Here is a 15,896-nt window from a genome sequence, read left to right as displayed (position 1 = left end):
AATTTAATGACACTTGTTCCAACTAACCAAAAAAAAAAAAAAGAGAGAGAGATAGACAGAGGACTCAAAATAACACAGTCAGTTATGAACAGGAAAATTTAACAGCAGACACCAAAAAATTAATATTATACAGGAACATTTAAAAATATCTATGCTTTATTAGATGAGAAAATGAAAAGAAATGGGTCATTTTCTAGATTCATCCAAACTACAAAAATCAAACCAAGTGTTCAACAACCCAAACAAACACATAACAAATGAGAAAACTGAATTAGTAATAAAAAGCCTCTCAGCTTAAAAATATTCAGGACCAGATACACTCACAACAAAATTCTACTAGACATTATAAGAAAATGGAGATCTTCTTAAACTGCTCAAAAAAATTCAAAAACTAAAACCAAAAACCAGAAGGAGCGTTTGCAACCCCCTCTCTATAAAGCCAGTATTACTCTAATAGCAAAGTCAGGTAATAATAATAGCAACAACAAAAAGAAAACTACAGGCTAATATCCCTGATGAACATATTTAAAATACTGAATAAATGATTGAACTTAGAATTCACTCATCTATCAAAATGATTATACACTGTGACCAAGTTTGCTTCATCCCTGAAAAGAGAGAATGCTTCAATATGAGTCAATAAATGCAACCACAGAAGTGGACTTAAAGACAAAAATATCATGATCACCTCAACACATTCAGGGAAAAAAATCATCTTGACAAAACCCAACATGTCTTCATGATAAAAATCCTTGAAAATGTATGGATAGAGGAAACATATTTCAAAACCATAAATGCTATACAGGAGAAACACATAGATAGTAGCATCCTAAGTGGAGAAAAATTTGATGAAATCCCATTGAAGTCAGAAATGAGAAAGGCATGTCTACTGTTTCCACTATGTTTCCACATTGTGCTCCAAGTACTAATTGGAGCAATAAAGCAGGAGAAGAGAATTAAAACGATACAAATAGGAAAGAGAAGTCTAAAAACCACTGTTTACAGATGAGATGGCATTATAATGAAAGAATCTCAAAGTTTCCATCAGAAACCTTCTAAAGACCATTAAAAATCAGCAATGTGGCAGAAAAGAATCAATTTATTCAAATCAATAGTTTTTCTATTTACCATAAACAAATGTACAGAAAAGTAGATTATGGACGCTGTTAACATCCTCGATGAAAATAAAATATGTAGGTATATACCCAACCAAGGAATTGAAAGACATCTATAGTAAAAACTTTAAAACTTCCAAGAAAGAATTAAAGAAAAACACTAGAAAGTATAAAAATATAACATGCCCATGGATTGCTAGAATTAACATTATAAGAACAATATTCTGCCAACATCTATATACAGACTCAATTTGATGTTAGGCAAAAATTCCCATCTCATTCTTTGTAGAAATAGAAAATATTATGCTAAAATTTATGTGGAACCACAAAAGAACCTGGGTAGACAAAACAATCCTGAGCAAAAAACAAACAAACAAACAAAAAACAAAAACCCCACAAAAAACAAAAAAAAAAAAAACACAAAAAAAACCCTACAGTGGAGGAGTTACAATTCCATGTCTTAAGATATACTATAGACCCTAGTAATATACACATAATGTAATGACACAGAAAAGACATGCAGACCTTGAAGCATAAGCAAAGACTCAAACATGAGTGTATATAACTCTAGCCTCTTAATATTTGCCAAAGACATGAAAAACATCTGGAAAAAGAAAGCATCTTCAACAAATGCTCTCTGGAAAATTGGATGTTCACATGGAGAACAATGAAACTAGAGGTGTGTGTATCACTTTGTACAAAACCTAATTACAAATGGATCAAATATCTAAACTTGAAGCCTGCAGTCTGAAACACTGAAGCTGCTCAAGAAAACAAAACATAGGCAGTAAGTATTCTCTGTGATATTACAGGAACTCCATGTGCTCAAGAATTAAGGCCAACTATTAACAACTGGAACCTCACAAAACTGAAAAGTTTTATCACAGCTAAGGAAACTATAAACTCAGTAAAGAGGAAGCTCACAGAGTAGAAGAGAATCATTGCCAGCTATTTATCTAATGGAGAAATAACATCTGGAATATATAAAGAACTCAAAAAACAAAGTGAAAAAAATGCAAATAAATGATCCTTTTGAGAAATGGAGTTGGTACTAGTAAAGAGTCCTCAAAAGAAGGAAAAAAAATCTCTAAAAATATCCCCCAAAGTGTTTACTATTACTAGCAATTAAGGAAACATTGTTCCAAAGAGCTTTGAAATTTAATTTATCCAGGCAGAATAACAAAAACCAATGGAACAAGTCAAAACAAATTCTGAAGGCGACTAGGGGAAAAGAGAACCATTGTTCACTGTTGGTGGGACTGCAAACTGGTGTAGCTACTATGTAAATAACTTTGGAGAATTACAATAAATTAAAAATAAATATATCATGTCACCTATCTGTATTATTCCTTGGAATATGCCAAAAGGGCTTACCATACTACTCTACCGATATTTGCTCAGCCATTTTTATTGCTGCTTTTTCTTCTTCTTCTTCGTTCTTTCTTTTTTCTTCCTTTCTTTGTTTCTTTCCTTGTTGTTTCTTTCTTTGCTTCTTTCTTTCTCTCCTTTCTCTCTCACTTTTTCTTCCTTTTTAACAATACTTAGGAAATGCAAACACTTAAATATACTACAACAAATGGATGGATAATCAAAATATGGTACATATACACTGTGGAATACTATTTAGCAGTAAAGAAAGATAAAACCATGAGTTTCCTATCTTAACAGATTGAATGAGGAAAGATCATATTCAGTGATATAACCCAAACTGAGGAAGACAAACATTTCATGTTCTCTTGTCTTTGAGGCTTCTAGATCTATCCTCAGAAGCAAATACATAATCTGTAGCCACTATATTATCAGGAAAGCAAATTGGGACTCTTGGCAGGACAGTGGTGGACCACTGACAAGTTAGTGTTGTTGTGGAGCAGTGGAGAGGAGACTGTTAGGATACAAGTGATATGATTGGTAAACTGGGAAAAGCAGAATTTCCCTTGACATAGAGAGGAAGGTAAATATAGAAGAAGGTGGGAGGAGTTTTAAATAACAATATGAATTTCTGAAAAAGCAATTATAACCTATCATGTACATGATTCACATACAGTTTTAATGTACTTTTTTCCTCTGGTCTGATTGTGTTCCCTCCAAGAGCCAACGACCATCCAACAACCCCCCAATACTAGATGTGGTTTCTATGAAATTCTCCCAACACAGCTTATTGCTCTTGCCTTTGTTAACCTCTAGATGTGGAAGGTAAGTCCTTATTGCTGAAGACATCATGCACTTCAGAACCAGGGTATGGAAACCCCTGATTTGGAACTGATCTGAATGTTCCCTCTCTGATGACTAAGTTTCATGGCATCAGAAGTTGCTCTGCAAGCTTCCAAAGGAGTTGGAACACACAACAAATTGTTCTTCTTAGCTGTGACACCTATGAACCAGCATGGCATGGTAACTTTATTGTTGTAGCAGTGACACACCTACCTTGGTGTTAACCATCAGCACTGTAATTGGACTTAAGACCTATTCTAAAAAAGGGGGACCATGATTGATACTGGAAACCTAGCTACCCATTCAGTGTTAATAAGATCATGATTATTGGAGGAGAATCAACAACCACTCATTTAATAAGCCTGCACAATCCCTAATGAGAATTTATTTACTTTGTTCAATTTTTATTTTTTTATATTAATTACAGTTTATTCACTTTCAATCCCAGCTACAGTCCCTCTCTTATTCCCTCCCAATCACACCCTCCCTCCCTCATCTCCACCAATGCCCTCTCCAAGACCACTGAGAGTGGAGGTCCTCCTCCCCTTCCATCTGACCCTAGCCTCTCAGGTTTCATCAGGACTGGATGCGTTGTCTTCCTCTGTGGCCTGGCACGCTGTTCCCCACTACGGGGGGGAGGGGGCGGGGAGGTGATCAAAGAGCCAGCCAGAGTTCATGTCAGAGACAGCCTTTGTTCCCCTTATTGGGGAACCCACTTGGATAATGAGCTGCCATGGGCTACATCTGACCAGGGTTTCTAGGTTTTATCTATGAATGGTCCTTGGTTGGCATATCAGTCTCATAAAGAACCATGGCCCAGATTTTTTTTTTGGTTCTGTTGCTCTGCTTGTGGAGGTCCTGTTCCCTCCAGGTCTTACTATCTCCCCCTTCTTTCATAAGATTCCCTACACTCTGCCCAAATTTTGGTTATGAGTCTCAGTATCTGCTTTGATAGACTTGTGGGTAGAGTCGTTCAGAGGCCCTTTGTGGTAGGATCTTGTCCTGTTTCCTGTTTTCATCTTCTTCCAGTGTCAATCCCATTTGACTTTCTGAGTGAGGATTGATCCTCTTACACTTGGTCCTCCTTCTTGCTTGACTTCTTTATGTGTAGAAATTTTAGTATGTTTATTCTATATAATATGTCTAATATCCACTTAAATGTGAGTATACACCATGTGTGTCTTTCTGCTTCTGTAATACTTCACTCAGGATGATCTTTTCCAATTCCCACAATTTGCCTGCAAATTTCATGATTTCCTTGTTTTTAATTGCTGAGTAGTATTTCATTGTGTAAATGAACCACAATTTCTATATACATTCCTTAACTGAAGGGCATCTGGGTTGTTTCCAGGTTCTGGCAATTACGAATAAAGCTGCTATGAACATGGTTGAGCAAATGTCCTTGAGCATCTTTTGGACTTATGCCTAGGATTGGCATAGCTGGATCTTGAGAAAGCACTATTCCTAATTGTCTGAGAAAATGCCAGATTAATTTCCTAATTGGTTGTACAAGTTTATATTCCTACCAGCAACGGAGAAGGATTCCCCTTTCTCCACATCCTCTCCAGCATGTATTGTCACTTGAGCTTTTGATCTTAGCCATTCTGATGGGTGTAAGGTGAAATCGCAGTCTTTTTGATTTGCATTTCCCTGATGACTGAGGACATTGAACATTTCTTTAAGTGCTTCTCTGCAATTCGGTATTATTCAATTGAGAATTCTCTGTTTAGATATATACCCCAGTTTTGAATTGGATTACTTGATTTGTTGGTTTTTAACTTCCTGATTTATGTATTCTGGATTTTAGCCCTCTTATCAGATATAGGGTTGGTGAGGATCCTTTCCAAGGCTGTAGGCTGTCATTTTGATCTGATGACAGTGTCTTTTGTTATACAGAAGTTTTTCAGTTTCATGAGGTCCATTTGTTGATTGTTGCTCTTAGAGCCTGTGCTGTTGGTGTTCTGTTCAGGAAGTTTTCCTGTGCCAATGAGTTCAAGGCTCTTCACCACTTTTTTTTCTAACAGATTTAGTGTGTCTGGTTTTACATTGAGCTCTTTGGTCTGCTTGGACTTTAGTTTTGTGCAGGGTGATAAATATAGATCTATTTGCATTTTTTTCTACATGTAGACATCCAGTTAGATCAACACCATTTGTTGAAGAGGCTGTCTTTTTTCCAATTGTATGGTTTTGGTTTCTTTGTCAAAAATCAAGTATCCATAGGTGTGTGGGTTTATTTCTGGGTCTTCTGTTCAATTCCATTGATTTACCAGCCCATTTCTATGCCAGTACCATGCAGTTTTTATTGCTCTTTCTTTGTAGTAGAGCTTGAGATCAAGGATGGATACCTCCAGGCGATTTCATGTTATACAGGAACTTTTTTGCAATTTTGTTTTTTTTTTGTTTTTCCATATAAAGTTGAGAATTTTTCTTTCAAGGTCTGTATAGAATTGCGTTGATATTTTGATGGGAATTGCTTTGACTCTATATATTGCTTTTAGCAGGATGGCCATTTTCACTATGTTAATCCTACCAATCCTCCCATCTTCTGTTATCTTTTTCAATTTTTTTCTTCAGAGATTTAAAATTTTTTTGAACAGATCTTTCACTTGCTTGGTTAGAGTCACACCAAGTAACTTTATGTTATTAGTGGCTATTGTGAAGGGTGTTGTTTCTCTAATTTCTTTCTCTGCCATTTTGTTTTTGGAATACAGGAGAGCTATTGATTTTTTTGAGTTAATTTTGTGTCTAGTCACTTTGCTGAAGGTGTTTATCAGCTGAAGGAGTTCTTTGGTTGCATTTTTTGGGGTTGCTTATGTATACGTTCAAATCATATGCAAATAGTGACATTTTGACTTCTTCCTTTCTGATTTGTATCACCTTGATCTCCTTTCATTGTCTTATTGCTCTAGCTAGGACTTCAAGTACTATGTTGAAGACAGAGAGAATGGGCAACCTTGCCTTGTTCCTGATTTCAGTGGGATTGATTATTGATTTAAGTTTCTTTCCATTTAGTTTGATGTTGGCTATAGGCTTGCTGTATATTGTCTTTACTATGTTTAGGTATGTGCCTTGTATCCCTGATCTCTTCAAGACTTTAAACATGAACGGGTGTTGGATTTTGTCAAATGCTTATTCGGCATCTAAGAAGATGATCATGTGATTTTTCTCCTTTAGTTTGTTTATATGGTGGATTACACTGATGGATTTCTGTATATTGTACCACCCCTGCATGCCTGGGATGAAGCCTGTTTGGTCATGGTGGATGATATCTTGTATATGTCCTTGGATTCAGTTTGCAAGTATTTTATTGAGTTTTTTTTGTATCAATGTTCTTAAGAGAGATAGGTCTGAAGTTCTTTTTTTTTTTTTTTGGTGGGTCTTTGTGTGGTTTATGTCTCAAGGTGACTGTGGCTTCATAGAATGAGTTTGGTAATGTTCCTTCTGTTTCTATTTTGTGGAATAGTGTGAAGAAAATTCGAGTTAGCTCTTCTTTTAAGGTCTGGTAGCATTCTGCACTGAATCCATCTGACCTTGCGTCTTTTTTGGAAAGGAGACTTTTGATGACTGCTTCTATTTCCTTGGGGCATATAGGGCTATTCTATCTATTTATCTGCTTTTGATTTAATTTTGGTAAATGGAATCTATCAAGAAAGTTGTCTATTTTTTTTTTTAGATTTTCAAATTTTGTGGCAGATAGGCTTTTTTCTTTCTTTTTATTAATTACAGATTATTCACTTTGTATCCTACCTGTAGCTCCCTCTCCCACAAACTCATACTCCCTCCCTCTTCTTCATCCATACCCCTCCCCCAGTCTACTGGTAAGGGAGGTCTTCCTTAACTTCCTTCTTATCCCAGTCTATCAGGTTTCATCATGAGTGGCTGCTTTGTCTTCCTCTGTGGCCTGGTAAGGCTGCACCCTCCATCCCCGAGGGGGTAGTGCTCAAAGAGCAGGCCCATCAGTTCATGTCAGAGACAGTCCCTGTTCCCTTTACTAGGGAAACCACTTGGACACTGAACTGCTGAGGGCTACATCTCTGCAGGGGTTGTAGGTTATCTTCATGAATGGTCCTTGCTTGGAGTATCAGTCTCAGGAAAGACCCCTGGGCCCAGATTTTTTTGGTACTGTTGCTCTCCTTGTGGAGTTCCTGTCTTCTCCAGGTCTTACTATTTCCCACTTCTTTCATAAAATTCCCTGCACTCTGCCCAAAGTTTGGCTATAAGTCTCAGCACCTGCTTTGATAACCTGCAGGGTAGAGTCTTTCAGAGTCCCTCTGTGATAGGCTCCTGTCTGTTCCCTGTTTTTTTCACTCTTCTGATGTCCATCCTCTTTGCCTTTCTGAATGAGGATTGAGCATCTTACTCAGAGTCCTTGATTAGTTGCTTTAGGTGTACAGATTTTAGGATGTTTATCCTATATAATATATCTAATAGCACTTATGAGTGAGTATATACCCTGTGTGTCTTTCTGCTTCTGGGATACCTCATTTAGCATGATCTTTTCCAATTCCCACCACTTGCCAACAAATTTCATGAGTTCCTTGTTTTTAATTGCTGAGTAGTATTCCATTGTGTAAATGTACCAAAAGTTCTGTATAGATTCCTCAACTGAGGGGTTGAGAAACTGGGTTGTTTCTAGCTTCTGGCTTTTACAAATAAAGCTGCTTACAAACATGGTTGAGCAAAGTCCTTATTGTATACTTGAACATCTTTTGGATATATACCTAGGAGTGGTATAGCTGTATCATGAGAAAGTGTCTGAGAAAGTGCCAGATTGATTTCCTAATTGGTTGTACAAGTTTACATTCCCACCAGCAGTGGAGAAGGATTCCCCTTTCTGCACATCCTCTCCAGCATGCATTGTTACTTGAGCTTTTGATCTTAGCCATTCTGATGGTGTAAGGTGAAATCTCAGAGTCGTTTTGATTTGCATTTCCCTGATGACTAAGGACATTGAGCATTTCTTTATGTGTTTCTCTGCCATTCAATATTCCTTTATTGAGAATTCTGTTTACTTCTGTACTCCATTTTTTTTTCATTTTTTAAAATTGGATTACTTGATTTGTTGCTGTTTAACTTCTTGAGTTCTTTATATATTCTGGATATTAGCCCTTTGTCAGATATAGGGTTGGCAAATATCTTTTCCCATTCTGTAGGTAGTCGTTCTGTTCTGACAACAGTTTCCTTTGCATTCCAGAAGCTTTTCAGTTTCATAAGGTCCCATTTATTGACTGTTGCTCTTAAAGCCTGTGCTATTGGTGTTCTGTTCAGGAAGTTGTCTCCTGTGCCAATGAGTTCGACTCTTTTGTACTAAGACCTAATGATTTTTTGGATTTCTTCAGTGTATGCTGTTATGTTCCCCTTTTCATATCTGATTTTATTGATTTGAATAGTGTCTTTCTGCCTTTTAGTTAGTTTGGCTAAGGATTTTTTTTTTTATCTTGTTGATTTTCTCAAAGAACCAGTTCTTGGTTTCAATGATTTTTTAAATTGTTTTATTTATTTCTAATTTATTGATTTCAGCCCCGAGTTTGATTATTTCCAGTCGTCTACTCTTCTTTGGTGTGTCTGCTTCTTTTTTTTTCCCCCTAGGGCTTTCAGGTGAGCCATTAAGTTGATTGTATGATTGATGTTTCAAATTTCTTCATGAAGGCACTTAGTGCTATGAATTTTTTTCTTAGCACTGCTTTCATTGTGTCCCATAAGTTTGTGCCTTCATTTTCATCGTATTCTAGGAAGTCTTTAATTTTTTTCTTTATTTCTTCTCTGACCCAGATGTCAATTGATTAGAGAGTTATTTAGTTTCTGTGTGTGTGTGTAGGCTTTTTACTATTTCTGTTGATATTGAAGTCCAGCTTTAGTCCATGTTGGTCAGATAGGATACAAAGGATTATTTCAATATTGTTGTATTTGTTGAGGTTTGCTTTGTGACCAATTTATGGTCTATTTTGCCAAACATTCCATGAGGTGCTGAAAAGAAGGTATACTCTTTTGAATTTGGGTGAAAAGTTCTGTAGACATCTATTAGGTACATTTGATGTAGAGCCTCTGTAAGTGCCATTTTTTCCCTGTTTAGCTTCTGTCTAGATGATATGTCCCTTGATGAGAGTGGAGTGTTGAAGTCTCCCACTACTAAGGTGTTGGGATCTATGTGAGATTTAATTTTTGATAATGTTCAATTTACAAATGTAGGTGCTCTTGAATTTGGGGCATAGATGTTCAGAATTGTGATGTTCTCCTGGTGGATTTTTCCTTTGTTGAGAATGAAATGCTCCCCCTTCATCTTTTTTGATTAATTTTGGTTGAAAGCCTATTTTATTAGATATTAGGATAGCTACCCCAGCTTGTTTTCTGGGTCCATTTGCTTAAAAAACATTTTTCAGCCCTTTACTCTGAGGGAGTATTTATCTTTGTTGCAGAGGTGTGTTTCTTGGATGCAGCCGAATGTTGGATCCTCTTCCTGCAACCATTCTGTTAGTCTATGTCTGTTTATTGGAAAGTTGAGTCTATTGATGTTGATAGATAATAGTACCCAATGAACATTAGTTCCTTTTATTGTGGAGTTGGTAGTGTTACTGTGTTTCATTGCTTGTTTTAATTTTTTTGTTATGGAAGTTATTTATAACCTATGTTTTGTTGGGTGTAGTTGTTTTTGTTGGATTGGAGTTTTCCTTCTAGTATCTTCTAGTAGGGCTGGATTGCTGTGTAGGTATTGTTTGAATTTAGTTTTGTCATGGAATATTTTGTTTTCTTCATCTATGTTGATTGAAAGCTTAGCTGGTATAGTAGTTGGGGTTGGCATTTGTGGTCCCTTAAAGTCTTCATGATATCTGCCCAGGCCCTTTTGGCTTTCATATTTTTCATATTTTCACATGAGACATAAGAAGTCTCATGTGATTCAGAGAGGTCTACCTTTATATGTTACTTGGCCTTTTCCTCTTGTTGTTTTAATATTTTTTTCTTTGTTCTGTAGATTTAGTGTTTTGCCAATGATGTGACATGAGGAGTTTCTATTTGGTGTTCTGTAGACCTCTTGTATGTATATGGACATCTCTTTCTTTAAGTTGTGAAAATTTTCTTTAAAATATTTTCTGGACTGTGGAGCCTGGAATCTTCTTCTTCATCTATTCCCATTATTCTTAGATTTCATCTTTTCATGTTGTCCTTGATTTCTTGGATGTTTTATGTTTGGTTTTACTTTTTCTTTGAGATATATATGAGTTTCTGCCAGTGTAACTTCAGACCTGAGATTCTCTCTTCCATTTCTTGTATTCTATTGGTAATGCTTTAACTTTGTGGTTCCTGATTTTTTTCTCTAAGTTGTCCAGTTCCAGGGTTTTCTCTGTTTGTGTTTTTTTTATTGATTCTAATTCTGTTTTAATGCCTTGCACCATTTCCTTCATCTGTTTGAATGTAAATTCCTGTCTTTCCATGATTGCCTCTATTTTTTTTCTTTCCTCTCTATATACTACTATTTGTGGTTCTACTTTTCCCTTTGTTTGTTTGTCTGTATTTGCCTGTATTTCTTTGAGAGATTTTTTTCATTTCTTCTTTATTAGTCTCCTTCCTCTTTATGTGCCTCTAATAACTGGATAAGCATAGCTTTAAAATCATTTTCCTGTATTTCCAATGAATTGAAATATTCATTGTTTTTGGGGGTTGCTGGTGAAGCCATGACATCTTGGTTTTTGTTGGATGTGTTCTTATGCCAACCTCTGGCCATCTGATTATATGTAAACTTTGCTATTTGTTTCTGGATTCTGTACTTCAGACTGGATACTTCTTTCTCTTGTGTCTGGAGTATTATTCAGGACGATGAGAGAGGTACACTGGTTTGAGAGTGTGCGTTGGTGTTTCAGCTGTATTTAAGGGAGGAAGGTCGCATGCACTGGTGCACATTGCATGCAAGCAAGCATGGGAGAATGCGTTGAAGTGTGCCTTGGAGGACAGGGAACAAGAGAGTGTAGCTGCCTGGGATGTGTGGGTGTGAAGGCACAGGAGGGTGTGTGGGCACAGTGTGATGCACAGGTTCCCCGAATACCTTAGTGGCCTACAGGTCTGTCATACTGTCCTTATGGTATTCAGATCTGACTGGGTTTCAGGAATTGTTTGCCTGGATTCCACTGGTAGACCCACAGAACAGGGCCTTCAGTGTTGAGAATGCTGTCCCAAGAACTCCTATGTTGCCCACATTAGGGCTGTGTGTGGGAGGGATCTGATGTCTGGTTGCTAGTGTAGACAGTCCCTGGATCTGGAGCTCTGCATGCATTCACTTGAAGGTGCACTCATTCTCTAGCAGGCCTAATTGGAAAACACAAGTGTTCCTCCTGTTATCTAGCCTTAGATCTGGTCTTGCCAAAGAAATGCAAGTGTAGGAGATCTGTCAGCTCAGTGGTGCTGCAGCCACAGAACTTGGAGGCTGGTATAGAGGCCTGCTGGGAGTCCAGCCACAGCTGCAGAACTGGAAGGCCAGTCCAGAAGCTTTCTGGGAGGCCCTGAGGAGCCTGTATAGCTGCCTTTGGATGAGGGTAAACCGGCAGACGTGGGTGGCCAGCAGACCTGGGTGGTTCATATATTGAGCCATCCACCACTGAGGGACTGGGAGGCCCACTTCTGCTGTCTCAGTCATTGAGCAGGGAGTTCTGTGCTAGGAGAAGCTGGCACTGTGGACCACCTCTGCAGAGGAGGTGGGAGGCCCAACAAGGGGAAGTGCAGGGGGATTGAATATTCACCACTCTCAGCCCCAGGAGATGTCTACAGGTGAGCTGGATCCAGATGGTCTCAGCTCACAGATTGTTCCCTCTCACTCAGGAAGCCTCAATGTTGATGTTCTGGCTTCAGTTGCCCTCCACTCACCAATTTCAGAGTTTCAGATCCTCTGCTCATCAGATATGGTGCACAATGGTCACTGCCATCTTGGATCCCCCCTAATGACAATTTATAATTATTTGTTTCACACCCACACATAAGTGTGGTCCTTACCTCTCATCCAGGGCACTTCTCTTGCAGCAGATGGACACCACCGCAGAAAAACACAACCAATTAAACTTCAAAATAGTGGAACCAAGTCCTAGTGGATACATCCTTAAATTTACTCCTGTACCTAAGTCTCAGGGAGTATTGTTGTAGAGTGTATGGAAGTTTTGTAAGACGTAGAGGATTAGACAGTTTCATGTGACTTTTGCTAGTATCAACAAAAGTTACAGCTTTTAAAATCTCATCAACATGATTACTCAAATATAAGTGAACAGGACTTGTTGGTATAATGTTTTTTTATTTTTTAATGTATACACCTTACCCTGTTCATTTAAATACTGATTTCTCCCCCACCCCACCCCCAACTCTCTGGTTTCAATCTGGATATTGCATTGTGATACTCATTCTAAACATCCTGTCTCAACTCTTGTGTAAACAGGAACAAAATAAAGCAACTGGACACAATGTTGAGCAGGGAGGAGCCAGAGGACAGGAAAGAGGGGAGGAGCCAGAAGGTGGGAGAGGAGTGGGAGGAGAAGGAGGAGAAGGGGGAGAGGAGAGCTAGGAGAGCAGAGCTGGAGGAGAGATCTTGGAGGACAGGAGCATGAACCAGACCTAAGATTTCACAAAAAGCAAGTAAAATGTGGGAAATCTAAATGTTAGGAAACTGAGGGCTTGGAGGTTTAGGAGGGAGTAAATATTGCCCAGCATTATGTTCTAGGTTAACTAAAAACCCAGTCTTTGTGTCGTGATTTGGTTATACAGCTGTTTAAGATTAACAGCAAGCTTTACTAGAAGATAAACCAATAGTAAAATATTAATCAATTAATCATCACTTACAACAAGGACTAACACCAATGAATATGCCAAACAGAATAAGGGAAAATATCACAAAGCTTCAACTCTAAAGAACTGAACAAAGCTTGGAGCGGGGAGAGGGTCCTTCCCAGGGAAGAGCACACTACTGGTTGTCCATTGTCTTTAGTCAGCTCTGAAATTATAAATACAAGAAAATTATATGGATTCAATAGGTTATATTTAGGAATATATATGAATACAATAAAAATTAATGAAAAAAAGATGAAAGGGAAGGGAGAAATGCAGTGAAATTACAACCTCAAAGATAAATAAAAAAAAGAAAGAAATATGCAAAAATGATGGGAAACCATGAAAAGACCAAACCTCCAAATTATAGGCATAGATGAAGAAGTAGAATTCCAGGTCACTATCATAGAACAGATCTTCAACAAAATCATAGAATAAAATTTTCTCAATTTAAGGAGAGACATCATGTAGAGATATAGGAAGCACACAGAACACCAAATAGACAAGACCAGAAAAGAAACTCATCTGTAAACCCATACTCCATCGATGTGGAGGGTGGATCCAAGAAGGCAGCTTTCTCTGACCAGCAGCACAGAAAGATCAGCACAGTGATCAGCAGATGGAACTTTGGGCCCTAAAATACCAGTGATTGTGTTTCCCAGGTAAGAGGAAACCCCACGGTGAGGGATTCAATCAGCCTCAGGTCACCCAGCTAAATCGTAGAACAGTTCCTGGGTCCCACCAGGGGCTCAGTCGCCAGCCCAGAGCCACTTGAGGCTGTTGTGCTGTGATCACTGTCCTAGACAGAGCTGTGGGCTCCACAACACCAGAGACTGGGATTTCCAGTCAAGAGAGAACCCCACGGTGCAGGAAGCTATCGGGACTGACCTTAGGTCCCCCAGACAATCCCTGGAAAAAGACCTAGGTCTGGTGGGCACCCAGGCACTAGGCCAAAGTGGGGTGCTTAGCCACCAGCACTGAATCCTGCCTGCATGCCCAACTCACCATCCCAGAAAGAACTGAGGGCCTCAGTGCACCAAAGTCTGAGTTTCTCTGTCAGGTGGAAGCCCACTGTGAGGGGAAGAGCAGGGCTGACCTTGGAGCACTAAGCCGACACCCCCCTCCAAAAAAGTTCTGGTGAAAACACCCCAGGTTCCTGCAAACGCCCAGGCACCCAGTCGTAAGCAAGGCAGAGCCACGTGCCTGTGCCTGCTTGCTCTACTTGCCATCCCAGATGGATCTTCTGGAACCTGGAACCTTTTGGAACCCCAAACACCACAGACTTCAGGAAAACATTGGTTCCAACCCTCAGGACACCCAGCTCCAGAAAAGTTTCTGGGTTTCCACAGGCCCTAAGCTCTGGCCTTCTACAGCACACATGAGTGCTGTGCTGACCTGCCACTGATTATGGCTAGGGTACTGGGGCACACTGCTCCAATCTCACACCTACAAATGCTGGAGAGCCATTGGAGCAGCCCTCAGATATTGCTCCAAGGTGCGACCAATTATCTCTAGCTAAACTAACAAACCCATGGGACTCCATGGTTCTACATGAGGGCTGAGCCCAGCAAATACAGCTTGATGGCAGCAGCTGCAGCTCACTAAATTCAGAGCAAGAAACCCAGCAGCAGGACAGCTGTCTCCAGGACTTCTCCTGATGAGAGGAGAGCCTTCCTGAACTCCACAATAACCACACAGGTCCACATGCCTGAGGTGAACTGTGACAATTTCTGAGAAGTAACGCCATTCAGTGACCATACTAAAAAAGCTGAGGAGATCTCATACAGAAACCTGCTAAGGGCATTCTCCCACCCCAGGACTCCAGCAGACACCAGATATTAACAGACAATACCTGAGATAGTCAGATGGGTAGAGGCCAGTGTAAAAGTACAACCAACAAAAGGCAAAGCAGTATGGCATCCCTAGAATCCAGGTATCCAGGGGTAAGTAGCCGTGGACACCCTAACATAATTGAAATTCAAGAAGATGACCTTACATCTATGCTTATGAAGAAGTTAATGGAGGAAACAAATAAAATGCCTAAAGAATTAGAGGAAGATAAAAATCAAACAGATTTATGGCCATTTGTAAAGAAATACAGGAAGAGGCAGCCAAATAGTTTGTGGCTTTCAGAGAGGAAATGATTAAATCACTGAAAGAAATAAAAGAAACAGGAATGTTTAAAAAAAAACAGGTGAAGGAATTGAAGGAAAAACAGGAAAATACAGTCAGACAGGTGAAGGAAATCAACAAAAAGGTTCAAGATCTGAAGATAGAATTGGAAAAATTAAAGAAAACAGGAAATCATGGAGAGGGAGAACTTAGGAAAGAAAACAGGAACTACAGAGGTAAGCATAACTAACAGACTACAAGAGATAGAAGAAAGAATCTCAGGTGTAGAAGATACAATGGAAGAAATCAATGTATCTTTCAAAGAAAATAATAAATCTAAAAATTCCAGACATAAACCATCCAAAAATATAAGACAAGATGAAAAGACAAAACCTAAGAATAATAGGAATAGAGAAAAAATAAAATTCCCTCCTCCAAGGTGTAGAAAATATTTTCACCAAAATCATAGAAGAAAATTTTCCCAACTTAAAGGAGAGGCCTATAAGAATACAAGAGTCCTACATAACACCTAATAAATTAGACCGGAAAAGAAAATCCTATGGCTATATAATAATCAAAATAGTAAGTATACAGAACAAAGAAAAAATACTAAAAGCTGCAAGGGAAAAAGGCCAAGTAACATATAATGGCAAACCCGTC

Source organism: Meriones unguiculatus, chromosome 4 (genome assembly GCF_030254825.1).
Source record: "Meriones unguiculatus strain TT.TT164.6M chromosome 4, Bangor_MerUng_6.1, whole genome shotgun sequence".
Lineage (NCBI taxonomy): Eukaryota > Metazoa > Chordata > Mammalia > Rodentia > Muridae > Meriones > Meriones unguiculatus.
Note: the sequence above shows the minus strand (reverse complement) of the source record.